This window comes from Macaca thibetana, chromosome 2, assembly GCF_024542745.1.
Source record: "Macaca thibetana thibetana isolate TM-01 chromosome 2, ASM2454274v1, whole genome shotgun sequence".
Classification (NCBI taxonomy): Eukaryota; Metazoa; Chordata; class Mammalia; order Primates; family Cercopithecidae; genus Macaca; species Macaca thibetana.
The window spans coordinates 43,887,432-43,905,271 of NC_065579.1; the positions used below are offsets into that span (position 1 = coordinate 43,887,432).

At 40.2% G+C, this 17,840-nt stretch overlaps 1 protein-coding gene across 12 annotated transcripts in view; it reads left to right on the plus strand.

The window, feature by feature from the left end:
- The window catches only part of ZBTB38 (zinc finger and BTB domain containing 38), a 125,612-nt gene that overhangs the window by 53,056 nt on the left and 54,716 nt on the right, over nucleotides 1-17,840 (plus strand). For 2 of the 12 annotated variants that reach the window (XM_050778006.1, XM_050778019.1), the window contains 2 exons: nucleotides 3,413-3,475; nucleotides 8,852-8,917. The exons of 1 other annotated variant lie outside the window; for it this stretch is intronic. The gene's annotated coding sequence lies outside the window, so the exon portion shown is untranslated. Of the gene's footprint in view, nucleotides 1-1,368; nucleotides 1,621-3,412; nucleotides 3,476-5,331; nucleotides 6,847-7,573; nucleotides 8,038-8,089; nucleotides 8,736-8,851; nucleotides 8,918-9,416; nucleotides 9,864-17,840 lie in introns of those variants that run through there. 9 more of the 12 variants (XM_050778023.1, XM_050778045.1, XM_050778039.1 and 6 more) reach the window with 9 other exon arrangements.

A 17,840-nucleotide genomic window follows, 5' to 3' on the forward strand; every position in this document is an offset into this window, starting at 1 on the left:
CAACACAGGGAGACCCCACCTCTGCAAAAATTTTAAAAACTAGCTGGATATGGTGTTGTACACCAGTGGTCTCAGCTACTTGAGAGGCTGAGATGGGAGCATTGCTTGAGTACAGGAGTTTGAGGCTTCAGTGAGCCATGATGGTGCCATTGTACCCCAACCTGGGTGACAGAGCAAGACTCTGTCTCAACAAGCAAAAAAAAAAAAAAAAAAAAAAACACACACACACACACACAGTGATAGAGAACAGATCAGTGATTGTCAGGAGTTAGGTTGGAGGATGTGATTATTAGAGGAGGAGCTCAGGGAACTGTGGTGGTGACTATTCTCTGTTCTGATGGTGATGGTCATTACTCCAGCCTGCACGTGTGATGCGTTGCATAGAACTGTAGACATACAGGTACACACACACACAGAGTGCATGTAAAAACTGGCAAAATCACATAAGACTGTATCTGTGTTTATTTGAACTATACCAGAGTCTGTTTCTGGGTTTAGACCAAGTACTACAGCTATGTAAGACATCACTGGGGGAAGGTGGAGAAAGTAGACACTGTATAACTTGTACATCTTATGCTATTTCACAAAAAAAGGTATTAAAACTTTTAAAAAGTTTTTTAAACTATGTTTAAAACGAGGTTTTCCCACCCTGAGGAGGGGGATTTATCCCCAGCTTCTCCCTTATGAGCAACTCCTGCTGTTTATTTTGCTGCCTTCTAACTTGTGGTTTGAAGTCTACAATGTCCTGCTGGCTTTGGCCGCACCCTCTGCTTCTCAGAGACTGAGAGCCCATTTCGGATGGAATCAGAGCTCAAGTATGCCAGCACTGAATATGAATGTGCCCCATTTGCCCCTCCCTGAGACCGTAACTTCAAAGCTGGGTAGATTCAGATCTAAGCAATGGTCTCATGGTGAAAATCGAGGACAAATCATCCTTCTCGCCCCTGTGCCATAATTTCTTTTCTGGAATGGCTCTTTGCTCTGCTCTTCATACAGATTATACTCTTCACCTTCACTAAATAGGCCCTCCTTTAATGGAAGAAGATTAACCCTTCTTTACCCCCTTTCAATCTCATTCAGCCGAGGGCTTTCTTTTAACAGCGTTGCTGTCTCCAGGCCTTGTGCCACAGCTGAATGCTACAGAGTGAGATGGCTGCCTTCTCTTTGAAGCATTTACGTCTCTGTCAAACACCTTTTTGCCAGACTTGGCCCTGGAAAGACAGTTTTGAAACTAAATTTATTGTGAGCTCCCTAGGTTGGCAGTATGGAATTGCACAAGGTCATGGGCATTTAGGTCAAGAGGGACTCGCTGCACTCACCACCTTCGGAGTCCTATCTTAATGAAACTCGAGCTGTATTTACTCCCAGGTTCTGCAGAGGAGTCCCCAGCATCACCTAAGATGGAGGCTGAGCATATGGGCTGAAGTCTGTGCGGCATCCTGTCCGGATGTGACAATACACTCACAAGCCACTGCTACCCCAGGACTGGCCTCAGCCCCCAGCTTCCAACTGTGCCTTAGTTATTAGAGGGACTCATCTCAAGAGACCGTGATGAGAGGGACAGCGGTGCACATTTCTCGGGCCTGGCTGAGTTGGCAACCAGGATCGTATGCTAGAAAGGTGACAATTTTAATCGTTGACTTTCCGTAGTCGTTGGTGAATCTCATAGTTTTGCACCTTTTAGTTTCAAAACCATACTGAACAACGGAAAATGAAACCTGCAGCTTATTTTTAGCCGTTCATGCTAAATCATGAGATTTTTCTTTGCAAACCAAAGAGGATAAAGGCTACTTCAGCAGGTTAAACTTAGTCAATTGACTTAATATAGCAATCAATTCTGGTTCTCTGACAAGTCTGAAGTGAACTTGAGAAGTTCCAGGTGATATTTTGGCCAACATTGACTATTTTGCTTAAAATTATATTTAGTTGAATTTTGTTTTTAGTTGAACAAATGTAGTATGATATTTTCATGAGAGGGACTGGAAAACATGTCATAAACCCTCCATTCTGTCATCTAGTCATTAATTCAATTAACCTATAGCTATTTTTAATATCTGAAAGTTTAGAATTTTTTTTAATTGAGCCAGTGTGTTGAATTACAAAGAGCAGAATGCTAGAAATTAAGGAATATGGCTTCTATGCTCATTGCTGAGGCCTTTATTTAAATATGACACTCTCTTTGAACGCAATTTTCTTCTCCCTGAAAGAAATTTTCTAGAGTCTTCCTTGTCCTTTAATTCTGTGAAACATGCTGTGCCACTGAGGGCCTGAGAAAATGTTGAGGTATTCTTTGGAGGCTGTGGCAGTGTTGTCAGGCCACTCTTATTCCTGTCTCCTCTTTCCCTGTTCTAGGAGAGAGAGGTTTACACAAAGCACTGTGGTCTGCTTGCCAGACAACTTGTGGCTGCCCTTGGTAAACAAGTGATTAAGTACTTGAAAGATGTTCAGCCCCCAAGCCCATTCCTTAACTCCTGAAGCAAGTACTTGAACTTTAGGAAGTGGCTTCATGATACAAAGCTGAGGATCCCACTGTAGTGGTAGAGAAAGGACTCTGGAGTTTGGTGTTGGTAAGTCCAAAACATCCTCAGTGAGCCTCTCCATTGTGTTAGGAAATGCTCTAGTGCCCTGGAAGATACAAAGATCTTGCAGGAAGCAAGCCAGAGACATGGGCCTAGGTAGATAATTCAATACAACCCAAATGTATTGTGCTTTTCTCTTTAGTCGAAAGGAGTTGAAGACTCACTGAGGCTTGTTAAGCTGCTCTGACTGAGAAGAGGTGCATTGTTGTGGCCCTTTCTGAGCTGCAACATCATTTATCTGAGAGAAGAGCAAGCAAGTAAATTTATTCCCAGGTTTAAGTTTTGAAATATTTGTTGCCCAGGGTGTGAAGAAAGATACAAAGAGAAGATTATGCTCTCACATGAGGTGAATTTTTATGGATCTGTAAGAATTCTTACTTTTTTACCTTCATTTGTGTCCCCACCTTCCCTTTTCAGCCTAGTTGCCAGTCTCTCCAAAAATATGAAACTCTACTTCCTTGCTGAATGTGTTTTACCAATTCAGAAGCTAGAAGGCCCTGTTGTTTCACTTGCTCTCCATCTGGTGCGTGACAAGCAGTCATGGCAGAAAATGAACATGTGATTGGGTAGTAGGAATGGGCACTCAAGGTCGTTATTCATGCCATGTTTCAAATGCACTGAGAAATGAAAGCAGCAACTATTCCGTTGCTAAAGCTGAGGTAGTGATTTCCATAATGGTGGTGACACCTGTTGAGGATGCTCCCACAGGAGGATTTGAGTTGGGTTAGGATGGGTTGAGATGTTGTCCGCCACAGTCTGCCTTACAGCCTATGTCATTTGCCACTTTTCCTTTATTAAAAAACACATGGTTTACAGTTCCCTTTTCCTTCCAGCTCTTTCCTGGAGGGTAACCCCAGTTTGGTCCACAAGGTTTGCTGCTCAATCCTTGCCAACAGGTGTGTACACCTTTCTCACATCCTATGCAGATGCTAATGGATGGACGTGAGGACGCTCGTGTCTAAGAACTGGAGAATGTTTCCTGGAGTTCAGAATCCTCAAGCATGTCATTCACCCAACCCTTCATTCTACTGCCTATGAGCATTCAGCAAGATAGTCTTCTTCTCCTATTCCCAGGTGGCGTGGAGCTGGTGGATTAGAAAGCCCCCTTTGAGAGCCATCTTGTTGGCATATACAATTACTGCAAATGAAACAGGATAGTCAGCTGGCCACGTACACCAGAAGGCAGGAGAGTTGGAGTCCAGCTCTTGGCCTACTTGACCTAGAAAACAAGCTGGGCTTGATTTTTTTAGAATCACAAACTTTCAGAACTGGAAGGGACCCGAGACAGAGGCAAAATGAACAGATGTTAACAAACAGGGTCATTAAAATGGTTTTAGTGTTTAAATCATTTTAATGATAAAATAAAACAGTAAATTTGGTTGAGGAAAATCTCTTCAAAATTAGGCTTTTTAAAAGTCCATTTAAAAATATGTTGGAAAAAAATCATAATAGCTACTTAGGCTATCTGTTTAGGAGAAAAATACTATTTGTGAGTTGAAAATACGTCAGTTTCAGCTGGACACAGTGTTATGAGCCTATAATCCTAGCTACTCAGGAGGCTGAGGCAGGAGAATCGACTGAGAGTTCAAGTCCCACCTGGGCAACATTGCAAGACTCTGTCTCAAGAAAACCCAAAACCAAACAAACAAAAGAGAACAGGCTAGTCTGATTGTTACATTGATTTTTCTTTAACTGATCATTTAGAGCAGAACAGTCTAACAACCTGATAAAAAAGTTATTCACAAATGCTGAATACATTGAGTGTAAAAGGAAACTAGCTATAATTTTTAATATAGTGAAAGGCTGCATTAATAATAAACTCATGAAGTGTGTGATCTTGGGCAAATCACTGGATCTCTCTCAGCCTGTTTGGTCACCTGTGAGAGGGAAAAAACTAGACTCCACTAGGTTTTTAATAAATACATTTCCATTTGAAAATGTATTTATTAAAAATAAACATTCCATCTGAAATATATTTATGTCATTTATTTTCATTTATTTTACCTCATAAAATATTTTTTGAATTATGGCAAATCTCCCACTAAAATATTTACTCTGCTTTGTACATTTAACTTTCCAACATGGTCCAGCTGATTCCTTCTCTTTCATTGTGTCTTTTCCACCTGCTGGGCCCAGCCTGTCTCCAGCTGGTGGCATCCTAGGTTCCCACAATTCCTAGGGCCTGGAGGGTAGAAGCTGATTCATATAAACGGAGGTAGTCAGGGCTCCAGGGAGATAGGGTCCTCTACCAGGTGTCTGCACAATAAGAAGATTACTGACATCAGGGATAGAGTGTGGACGTAGGAGGAAGTTTTATCCTCTTAGGATTGGTGGAAAGACGTAGACTTTGCGATCAATCAAACTTAGGTTTGAACACTAAGTCTGCTATTTACTGTGTATAATCTCTATTAGTTCCTCACCTAAAATTGATGATACTCAGCTTGCAGAATTATTGGGTTATAATGAAATAAACATTGGACATGTAGCTAAAATATTGAGAATGTAGTAGGTCCTCCATAAGGGTAGCTAGTATAGACATTTTAGCTCTGATCAATGCGGAAGGCAGAAGTTCCTGCCCAGGTCTCTAGGGAAGATGTAGATGTTCAAAGTAGCATTGAACTTTCTCAAAAATCCAAAGGCATTTTTGTTCATTGGTAAATTAAGTCACCGTGTTGTTTCCAGGACTAAATACACTATAGACAGATTTAATAACCAACTTCATTAAAAAACTTAAACTTTTTAAATACTAAGAATTTAAGCAAAAGTGTAATTGGTAAACACTTTTATTTTTTTATTTCAATTAGAATAACCTAACCTGACAACAATGTACCCACAAATGTTGACTATCTCTATTAGGTGTAAAAAGAACCCAACTGTAATGTTTAATGTGGTGAACAGCATAAAGGAGCATGCAAACTGATCCAAATGTTTATAAACCAAGTATTCCTCTGGGACTCAGTGCCCTGACTTTATGTTTTTTTAAAAACATAGAGAGTCAAGCTTTGTTCATACTTGAATTATGTACATTGCATTAGCCGTGCAATTTAACTTTAACCCACAGGACTGCAAAGAAAATTAGCTCAGCCTGCGGAACAACGAGACCGCGAGCAAGTAAGCACGTTAATCAAAGTGAAAGGCTCACCCTTCACTTCTAGCTCTGTCCTTTTCCAGCCTGTGCCTGCCAGATTATTTCGGGTTCCTCGTATTTGACTCGTCAAAGTGGCAGAAACAGGCTAAAATGTTCACTGTGGAAAAGGGATTTGCCTTTTAAATTAATGTTTGTGCACATGCCCCGAGGAGGCTGATGAGAAGCACGCAATTTTTTAAAATCATAAGTGAATGCATACCCTTGCCACTAGTAATCATGACAAAGCTTAAGTAATTCAGGCATGATCATGGTTTTCTGAAAGTATAAAACAGGATTTACTAGTTGATAATGTCTGCCTAAACAAGCTCATTGCTTTGAATATTTTCAACTATAGTTCGTATTTGTTTAACTCGAGCAGGTCTGGTAAACGTACCACATTTACTGAATGAGTGTCTTGGTACATCACAAAATAAACCAATACGTGGCTTTTAGGCTGAGGGTGGACAGAGAACCCCATAGGGGGTTTGGAAACTGCCCTGGCATCTGGCTTACAAGTACCAGTAGGGGACCTGACCACATTCACCACCTTTCCCTGTAAAGGGAATAGAATACTATTTACTCATCTCCTGGGAGCCTAATATGGATTACTGTTGTTGTCACTGTCATTTATTATTCCCGACAGAGGAGGCAGACGACTTAGTTCTATGTGGTCAGAGTTGATTCCGTAACGTGTATATTTAGCCTACATGATAATAATTTGTGAGTATTTTTAAATGAACGTCTAGCTTTCAGACGTCATTAATGGGGAATATCTCAACAGACATGAAGAGCATTCAATGCCTAGGTGTTTGCGTCAACCTCCTCCCACCCCACTCTAAGGACTCTGCTTCATAGATGACCATATATTGAATTGGTGCCTTATAACTCACCGTGATCATCCCTCTAATTCTCAACCCCCATGGTAAAGGAGGAATTGGCCTAAGGACACTCCATTCTAATTTTCTGATGCTGTCAATGCTAACCAGAACTCATAGAGCAGTGATGTGGGGGTGGGGAAGATGGTTCCACTATTGGTATGAGACCAGGAGCTACTGTTTTCGTTAGAGCCACATTTATTTCTGGAGTAGTTGTGAGAGAGAGATGTACTCCAAAGAGAAGAGGACTCTCGCTATGGTTCAGGTATGACCGACCATCTGGAGAACTCAACTCAGAGACTTTAAAGTATATAGGATATAGGAAGGCAGGCTACATTCCACACACTAAGCTAAAAATCACTTATGCTCTGGGGCAGGAGATAGAATGAGAGCTAGAAACAAAAGATCCAGTTGTGAAACCTAGTACCTCAGCTGAGGTGTTTGAACATATTTTCTCTTTTAAAAAAATTCTGGGGAACTTCAATATGTTGCTAACCTGATTATTTTCAGCCAGTCCTTACAGAAGATTGAGGTGCTGGAAAACTAGCAACCCCAGAAAATATCAACTCATTTTTGCACACGTTAAAATTAACAACAGCATATTCAGTGAGGCAATAGGCAATTAAAGACTTTTGGAGAGATAAGAAGAAGAAAACTATAAATATTACATATTCAAAATCAGTCTCAGCATTTTATAAAAATGTTGGCTTATGTCCAGGATCTACGGGTGGGGGTGGGTATGGTTTCTTTGTAGCTAAAGAAATAGAGTGGAAAAGAATCTGTTCTATTTCCTTAAAAATAAAAGACTTCTTGTTTTATACAGCATGGCAAATAAAATGCTTTTTTGTTTTTTTACCTGCCGGCAGGGTCTGGAGGAAATTTTGCTAGCAAGCTATGCTGTTTTCCTCTTTGGGGACCTGGTGACACTGGTTTTGTAGCAAAACCGTATTTGCTTATTAGGCATTTCTTTAAAATCCTGAATAAGCAGCTCTTTCAACAGTTTTTGTTCCACATGTTAAACATTTCATTGCAATTCGAGCTTCGAGTGTGTGTGTGTGTGTGTGTGTGTGTGTGTGTGTGTGTGTGTTGATAGGAAGGAATGAAAGGGGGTGCATAAGAATTCTTGAAGGTTTTTTATTTAAAAAATTAATTCCTCACCATTACGTAGTGGAGTATCTGCAGAAGGTGATTCCAATTTATTACATACCGCCAAACTAAATCCCATCAATCCTGAGCAGTGGGGGTAGGGAGGTGGTATTGAAGATGACATGAAATTTCGTGTTTGAGTAGATGAGATTTAATTTTCGGAAAACATTTCACTCATAAAACAGATATCAACCCGGTGTCAGCACTGACCTCCTGATGTCAATGTCATCATGCAAGCGTAGCTAAAATAAGCCTCAAAGTAAAACAAAGAAACATTGCATCTCAGCACAATACGATTTCTTCTCTTACAGTATGTACTATCTATAGCCTTTTGGTATTCCTATTAATGGCTTGTTACTTTAAAATTTAGCTTTTGGAGGGGGAGGGAGAAGAAAAATCATTTTGCATTTTCTATGTTCTGAACGCATACAGTATGCTGCTGTAAGTCTTCGTATTATTTAGGTCAGTATCCTAAGGATAGCTTTTATCGTTCATGATGGTCAGCTATACAGCCAGAGGAATTCAGCATCAATTTATTTTTCTGTTCTGATTTTATTCTGCTTCCAAGTTTTAAAAAATCCATTCATATTTTAATAAAATTCTGAGGCGGTATCTGCCGCTCTGTACTGCAGATCCATTTAGCAGGATACATTTACACTGCTCGTGGTTAAAGGTTATAGCACGGATACAGACAGCTGATCATGCATTCTTCTACAAGCCTGCCGGCACCATTTAGGGTTTTGAAAAATAATCTAGAAATGCTATACCCTTTATCAAAATTATTCTTTACTTTGCAAGAGCTTAACAGTTTTGGTTTTTTCTTAGCAATTCTATAAAATTAACAATCTATAAAATGCATCCCGGACCAGATACATACTGTATTGAAAGCTTTCTTCAAGAAGAGAATATGAGAGTGTTCTTTCCAGCTTATTTTCTTCCTTAGCAAAAGGATTGTTTGATTCTCAGAAGCAGAAGGACACATTCATTGTGGAGCAGCTCTGCTTAAGTGTATGAAATGCCTTCTGTCTGGTTGCAGAATTTGGAGTTTGCTAAACAGTGTTTAGTGATTGGGCTCATCTTGCATCACCAGTTGATGACATTTTTCTTTGTTCCCTCCTACCCAGTTGAACCAAGACTCTGAGGCTGATATGCAATGTCACTTACAACATTAATCAGATACTGCATTTAAGGTGAGCTGTCCCTTGCCTCCTCCTTCCCCAGTGCTCGTGTGCTGCATGCAGTACGTATCTTGCTTCTGCGAGCCTAAGATGGCAGGCAGGATTAGTCGTGCTTGTGCTGTGTGTGCATGCTGTGTCTAGAATTCATTACACGTTGCCTAGTATTTCAGATGTGAGTATGTAAATGCTCTGTATGCCATATCATCTGGTAGCGAAGACTTGTTTTTGCCTCATTACAGCCTTAGATATTTCAACATCACCTTTCATTTCCGATTCATTTGCTTCTGGATGTTTGCTTTACATCACATTCAAAATATGATTTTACCTTTTTTTTTTAACAAAACCAAAACCCCCCACAAACCCTAAAAACAAAAACAACAACAAAACTCTGCTACCAGATGGTGTCTCTCCTTTCTTCGTGCATTTGCTGTCTTTTAAATAATGTATGTTGTATTGTTAATTAATGTGAATATCAAATTAAACACTTGAAACTTACATGTTTATTATGCAGGTAGGAGGCAAGGTGGATTCTATTTTTAACTCTTATGCACTCCATCATGTGCAAGCAACTTGGGTTCTCAAATTTGTATTTTCAATGCTGGTATCAGTGGTTTGATTTTCAGCAAATGTGACAGTGGCCTTTGCAGTGGTCAGCTCCGAGCTTTGAACTCTCAGAGGAGGAAGGGGAAAAAAATTCAACACACCACCTCCTTGGTTGCAGTCTCAGAGAAACCTTGGATGAGAAACTTCTTTTTTCAATCCTGTTTTCCTGTTGATAAATTCAGTTCTGTGATCACAGTTCATTCAAGCTGTTCTGCGTATGATTTTTGTGTGTATGTGACAATTGCATCTAAAACTTGTGAGCAAGAAGACAGAGAAATCAGTTGGTCTCCATCGCTTTACATAAAAATGGCTGAGTGTCTTGTCATGCTAGCACTGCATTAAGTGATGCATACAGGTAGGTTGAAATTTGCATGTTTTTATAGTTTTTTTTTTAGCCATGCAGCAAGAACATTAGATGCATTAGAATATGACTTTTAAAAAAACAAAAATTAAATAAGACAGTTGTAATCTTTTGGGGGAGGGTTTTTAATTGGATAGCCTCTGCTCTTCAGATAGTATATAAATGTATAGCTTTTACAAACTTACTAAATGATTCTGCCATAAAAGGGAGATTAATTTTTTAAAAAATCATATATATGATAGGTGTGGTGCCATTAGACAACAAAAGAATTTTTTGAAAAGAGTGATGATTCAGCTCCATTTCAGCTTGAAACTAAAAATAAATGGGTTTCTGGAGATGATTTCAAAGAGCGTAAACAAGCTTAATAAGAAACATTAAAAATATTTAAATTTTAAGAAGCGGTCTTTAAACGTGTTATATGAAAGATGAAAATAAAAACTAATATGCTTCCAAAATTAATTTTAGGTAATATACAAGAATATATTATATTATGTATATAATTTGGGGAGATGAGGAGTTGCAATTTTCAAAGAGGGAAATATTAAATATAGATGGCCCTCTTAACAGAAATAGAGCTTCACTGAATGAAACCGAGCCCCTAGAATGGTTCATTGCAGACCATATAGCTGTGGTTCTGGCACTTTTCAAAATAATTTCATGAGCTCTTTCTTTTGAGCTTAACTTCTCAAATATATTTTAGTTTCAAATTTAACACTGGGCCAGAACCTGTTTCCTTGGTAACCAAATCGTATTTCAACATGCAATAACAGATATGCAAAAGAATGTCTTTAAAAAGGAAACAAATGTTTAATGAAAAATTTACAGTTCTTTTTCCTCTCATATAGAATCTGAACTGGTTTCAGATGGTTTTAATGCGGTCTTCAAGCCTTAAAAATTAAGCCATGTTTCTAAACATATAGAGAAAGCTTGCACAGTGACAGCTTTTCTCTCCCTCCTTTGTGCTCAACACTTTCAAAATTAAGGTTTTCTTTGCAATATGCTCCAGAATGCAGGTCAAGGTTTGTGTACAGAGGTGTAGTTTCATTATCACAAGTTCACCAGCGCCACTGAAACAAAAGGTATTTCAGAAATTCTGAGAATCAGAAAATGCTTGTGCTCTTGCCTTCCCTGATCCCTCCATTGGTAACCTCAGTGCTCTCGGTAGAAAAGGACCCAAATCCAAGCCTACGCCTCCAATGACAAGTGCACCCTGAACCTTTGTGGAAATATCTCTATAGATGTGTTAGGAAGATGGTGCTAAACCTGAAACCTCCCCGAGGTTTGCTTCAATGTGAAGAACATTGAGATTCAAAACCATCTGTGTAAATGGTTGCTTTATTCTAGCAGTTTATCTAATATTCTATTCCATAGCACTATCGTAGAATTGAACCTTTCTAATGGGCTGAAGGGTGGTGGTGGTTGTTGTCATGTTGTTTTGTGGCCAACTAAAATATTTTGCTTGGAGTCTTTCTCTGGTTCAATTATTTTAGAACGTGACTCATCTCATACTGATTTTGTTCTCCAGGCTTGCCATGAAATACCCTTCCTGCAACACCTTTTTTTTTTTGGCTGTTGGGAGCCATTTTCCTTCTTGCCTGTGACTTTAAATGACTAAGTATATTTTGAATATAGTATCAATCAGAAGATTGTAAACTGAAGGGAAATATCAGAAACCTGATTCAATATTGCCCATTTTTTCCGTACCAACAGCATTAACAGTTGCAATAGGATCAAGCTAATTGTCATTCACTCTTGAGCAAATAATGAGCCAGGCATTTATAATTAAAACACTACTGCTAGTCAGAAAGCTTATAACTACAATGTCTTCTGTTTTGATAGGCCAGTACAAAGTAATCATTTTGCACCTATTTGAATCTTAATAACAAGATTAGATGGATGCAATGCAATTGTTTTACCATTAAAATGAATGCATGATAGATTTAACAGTGTATTTCTTCTTTGTAGAATGTCGATTCTTTTGTTTGTAACTCAAGCATGGTTGCGTCATCTTGTAGATTTTCATACTTAATGGGGTTTTTTTGTGGCATTATTCACTTATGTTGCTCTTAGTCTTGCCTAAAAGAATTTTAAACCCAACTCAAGGATCTAGAAAGCCAAATAAGATTGTTGGGAAGTGTATCGTATCATTGTCATTCTAATAAATAAATCAGTGAATAGAATAATAATTACTATATATTACTTCGTTGTGTTTCACCTGAATACTTTGCCTTCATATTTCACAGCAATCTTGATAAGGCACCAAGCTTTCCTAAACTTACCCATTTACAATTATTATTGAATTTCCAAGAGTAGCTGAAAATGCTTCTTGATAACTGTAGAGGATGGCATTTACCCCATCTCATTGTTTGAAAAGCTATCCTGAACCCATTTACACTTTTTGGCTCCAGTATTTTTACTGGACAGGCCAGAGCAGGTGCGACAAGAAGACTGTGCAAACAATTGCACTGTTCTCACCAAAACAAAATGGGCAAATATGTGGTTTTCTGTTGGAATGATTTATAATATAAAATACTATAATATTTATAATCCTGTAATACCAAGATTGCATCTCTTGCCATAATACTAGAGTGGTATTGATCTACCTCATCCATTTCCATGGATCTCCCAGAGATGGACTGGTAATCAGACTATGACTTAGAGCCTCTTCACTGTTATGTGAGAAGAATCTAGAAAGAGATCTAGCACTTTCTCTTTAGTACTAAGTCATGCTAAGTCTTTGAGTTCCTGGTACCATGTGGTTCGTTCTAATAGCTCCGTTCTAGAGGAAATGCTGTTCTTAACAGCTCTCTTGGTAAATAAACAGTCCACACATTTATTAAGCATCTATTATATGCCAGGCATATTCCAGAGGCCGGGAGGGTGCTTGTGGGGAGGGGAATAAGCAAAAATATAGATGTAAATAAAGAAGGCGAGTACACAGAGGAAAATTAAAAATTTTAAAATGAAAGTGGTCCAGGCACGGTGGCTCATGCCTGTAACCCCAACACTTTGGGAAGCCAAGACAGAAGAATTGCTTGAGACCAGGAGTTTGAGACCAGCCTGGGCAACATAGCAAGACCCCATCTCCACAAAAAATTTTTAAAATTAACTGGACATAGTGGCTGGTGTGTACCTGTAGTCCTAGTTATTCGGGAGGCTGAGGTAGGAGTATTACTTGAGCTCAGGAGTTCGAGGTTGCAGTGAGCTAGAATCATACTACTGCACTCCAGCCTGGGCAAAAAAGCAAGACTTTTTCTCTAAAAAAAAATTTTTTTTAATTAAAAAAAATAAAAAGTGAGGGTTATGTGGTTCTAGGGAGGAGAGCCACTTTAGAATGTTTGATCAGAATGTTCTGAGGATGTGGCATTTAAGTGGAGATCTGTGTGCTGAGAAGAATCTAGTCAGGTGAAGATCTGACGTGGGGCATTACCAGGCTGAGGAGCGCTCATGCTCAGCCTTCAAACTTTCCTTTCTTTGTGTAAATGTTGCTGTCTCAGAGCCAAGTCTGACAGCTTCAAGGGCTGAGGCTTATTTAGGTAAGCTTCCCCTACAGTAAGAGGATGGCCCGGGTCCCTGTGACTGGTGTTGGCCAGTCAAACTCCCAGAGTCTGGTACTCATGGGGTCATTGCCTTTGACCCAATCACGACCCTGAAACTGCTTCAGAAGGTACAGTATGTTGCAGTGCTAGGTGGTGATGAAATTCTGGCACAGATTCAGTGTCAACCCAAGAAATCCACAGAAGAAAGACCTCTCAGAGTAAAGAAATTTCTGAGAAGCCTCTTGCTTTATTTTTCATAAGAATTCCAGAATTTAAACCAATGGCAAAACATTGAGATAGTCATTGAATTTTTTTCAAAGGCAAAATGGTGGAAGGGTCTGTCTCATCTCATCTGGCCAGTAGATTGTCTTAGTCCTAAAATGCCTCCCACGAGAGTGAAGTTTTTTTCAGGTTTTGCTAAAATGCTTCAGCTCTGCACACATCTTTGCCTGTTGGTGGCTTTCTAAAGAACTAGTGAGATTTTTTTTTCTCTATTAGAGCAAGTCATTCTTTAAAAAAATCTTCTTAAGAACCAGAAGTCTTTCATGCTTTTCAGGTTAGTCTGTTGACAAAGGTCAGGGAACAAAGGGAGAAGTTTGCTATGCGAGTTAGAAACCATAAGGCTCTTTTGAGCCTTCTAAACATTTCAGAAGCACCTTCTAAGATTGATTCATTACTTAGCAGACTTTGCTTATCACAGCAGAGGTGGCCTGGCTGGCATGTTATACTTCATTTGGTTTTGAGAGGTCCTGAAACATTCCACTACATGAAGACAAGCTTGTTCAGTTCCTTTGTAGTAGAGTGGGGGAAGGGGACTGGTGTAAAGGGGCTCTCTGCCCATTAGTGGGGAAGGAGACTGCAACAATTCAGTTTACTTCTTTGAGCATTTTTTGAGCATCTGCTATGTGCCAGACACTGCTATAAGCCAAGCAGAATGAAATACGACATGGTCCCCTATGAAACTGCAGTCAGGTTCCCACACAAGGGTAGAGCATTGTATGGACAAGCACAATTGTGTATCCTCCCTGTTCCAGGAAGAAATAAATGGCGTGCTGTTCTCTTAATGGCCTTTTATGCTGTTCGCTGGAGGCCATCACTCAGTTTGGGGCATTTCAGCTGATGACAAGGACAGTTCTTCACTCGGACTTTGTGTCTTGACCTCACCACCTTCCCGAGATGTCTTGGCTCCTAATAAGCCACCGTATGTCTGGCTGCCCTTCTCCAAGCTGGTCTGCCTGCTTTGCCAGGTGACCTCAATAACGGCTGCCACTTTTGCATTCATGAGCAGATGTTAAGTTGAGAAGCCCTCGAATGCAAAAATTTGAATTTGTGATGCAGGCAAGATGCTTTTTTACCTTCCCTGGCTGACAGTGGGGGGTCTCCATGCTGGCTGTTCTGCAGAAGGTTTTCTGGGCAGCAGGTAAATCAGAGACCAGTTGCAAAATCAATTGTCTTTGTTAGGTGATCCCAGCATGCCACTGCCTTAGCCTAAATGTCTCATTGACCAGAAAATTGCTCTTTTGATCTCATAACTCATTTTGCATTTTTCCCCCTTAATGTCCTCCTTGCTTCTGCAGCAATTCCTGCTCAGGGTTCAGGACTAGCACTTGTGTCTACACTCTCTGTTTGGCCTGTGGAGGGAGTTTGTTTTCTGGTGCTGTTTGGTTTGAAAAATGCCAGTGTAAATATTCTTTCTGTGCTCATGAAAAGCAGTGGAGGCTTTTATTACATGCTTTCTACAATCAAACAATCCTCTTCCTTACTCTGTGGTCATTGCTGCCAAATGGATATTTTGAAATTTCTTTTCCTCTTGCTTGCTAAAATCTCCCACCCTGTCTGAGGCCTTGCGCTAATTAAGGCCTAACAATCCTGCCGACCTTCCCCAGTGCTGAGCATGACGTAGAGTCCCTGCCCCGAGGGCCTTACAAGCCAGTGAAGCCAGAAAACAAAAGCCACCAGCTGAGAGTGTGGTTAAATCCCAGAAGGGCAGTGCCCTTGTCATTTTTTTTTTAAATTAATTTATTTATTTTTCCTTTTCTCTTGCTTCTTGAACTGAGGAAGGGAAGAGAGGAACCTGGAGCAGGGAAAGGAAGGAACTACACCATGGAAAGATTCTCTGAAGTACTCAGGGTACTGGGGAAACAATGCTGAAGAGAATGGGGTGGTCATCTGGGAAGCAAAATGGGGAGCTGGCTGTAGATAGAGAGGGCAGCACGGGGCAGGGTGAGGATGCAGAAGGTAAGAAAGAGGGAACAAAGGAAGCAGTCAGGAGGCAGCTGGGGGACAAAAGGAGATGCCGCTCTGCTGCGCCATGGAGCTGGGGGAGCAAGGTACCAGGGAGAAAGTGGGAAGGGATTGCAACTAGAAAAAGAAGGCTCAGGAGAGACCCTCAATGCAGGTTGCAGGCCTACTGCATACAGACTGGGTGCTATGATGTACTCTCTGGCTTCGCTCATAATGTTGGCCTTGCTACTTAATTGCCCCATGTTGCCTATTGTGAAGCGCTTAGAGATTGATGTCTTTAAAGGTGATTTACTGCAGAGTCATATAAACTTTCCATTTTTTTTTTCTTTTTTCTTTTTGAAACGGAGTCTCGCTTTGTCGCCCAGGCTAGAGTGCAGTGACGCAATCTCGGCTCACTGCAACCTCCGCCTCCTGGGTTCAAGCGATTCTCCTGCCTCAGCCTCCTGAGTAGCTGGGACTGTAGGCAAGCACCACCACGCCCAGCTAATTTTTGTATTTTTTTAAGTAGAGACGGGGTTTCACCGTGTTGGCCAGGATGATCTCCATCTCTTGACCTCGTGATCTGCACGCTTCGGCCTCCCAATGTGCTGGGATTACAGGCGTGAGCCACTGCGCCCAGCCTGAACTTTCCATTTCTATCCCAAGTCTCCTATTCTACATGCTGAGGATGCCAGAGGGCCCCCTTACCACAACTCCCCACCACCCCCTACCACCCTCCTCCCTGTTCCTGTACTAGATCTGAATTAAACATTAAATGAAATAAGCAGACTTTTTATTCATGTTGTGTGATCAGGTGCTTTTGGTCTTCTACAAAGCACAGACCGACGACCTACCCAAAATACCTGCTGTACACTGCAGATTTTGGAAATTATTTTCCCCAAAGTCAGGTTGCCCACTGCAGGCATGCTACTTTGCTTTGGGAACCCCCAGAGCCTTCCTCTTCCTTCCTTCACCAGCCTATCCAGCCCCGGGTCTGAGTGCCTGTGGAGCCATCCTCAAAGGATATTCTGATTGTTTAAATCGTTTGGTCTCCAGGAGACCACACCTGGCTGGCATACCAGCATTTAGCACTGCGTCATCCCTGTACTTCCTGCTAAGCTCTTATGGGAATCTGAACTACAAGTTTCAGTTGCCTTGTTGATTTTACTCTTTTCACTCTATCTTTGAGGTAACCGTAGCCCAGAGAAGATGGGATTTCTCAAGGTCTCTTGGAGAGTTAAGTGGTGGAATGAAACCATGTGTGACTCCTAGACCAGTGCTCTTTCTACTAAAGCTGCCTTGAGGTCACAGGGAAGGGCCAGTTCTAAACCAGGGGCTGACAAACTTTTTCTATAAAGAATCAGACAACAAATACTTTACGCTTTATGGCATGAAAAAAACAAATTTTCAACAAATTGAGTTTAGAGATCTACTTGGTTTTTATTAGCAATTCGTGAATCAGGCAACATGCTATCTATAAGAAATAGGAAGGTACTCTGTTGGGCATGGCAGAACAGTTGGTTTTTATAAGGTAGCTTAGGCAGTTATAAGGAAATAACATAATACAAAAAGCAGATTGGTTAACATCAGGTTACTGCAGGTAGTTTTCCTTATAAAGATTAAAGCAGAGGGGACTTCTTTATTATTGTGACTAAAATTGGCCTATTATCTCTCTCCTAATTTCTCAAGTCAGATAAACAACTTCATTTCAGTTTGGTGATGTGGAACTTTAGCGTGAGTGACTCCATTTTGGTTTGGTCTCTTGGGGCTTAGTGCAGGAGCCAGTCTAAATCAATGGCCTCCTATACATTTAATTTAACAGTGGGTCAAGGCAAAACTGAAGATAATTCATAGGTACTTATGTAACAATTGACAAAGCAAATTTTCATAAATTTTGTATTGATGAAATTCAAAGTACAACAATCTGTAATATTAAGTATAGTAATAATGATAGATATACTATCATTCATAGATACAGAAATGAATGAATGTGACTGTGTCTCAAAACTTCACTTATAAACTCTGAAATCTGCATTTCATATAATTTTCACATCATGAAATTCAGGCATACCTCAGATATCACAGGTTCGGTTCCAGGCTACTTCAATACAGCAAATGTTGCAATAAAGCAAGGTGCACAAACTTTTTAGTTTCCCGGTGCATGTAAAAGTTGTGTTTGCATTATACTGTAGTCTTTTAAGTGTGTAAT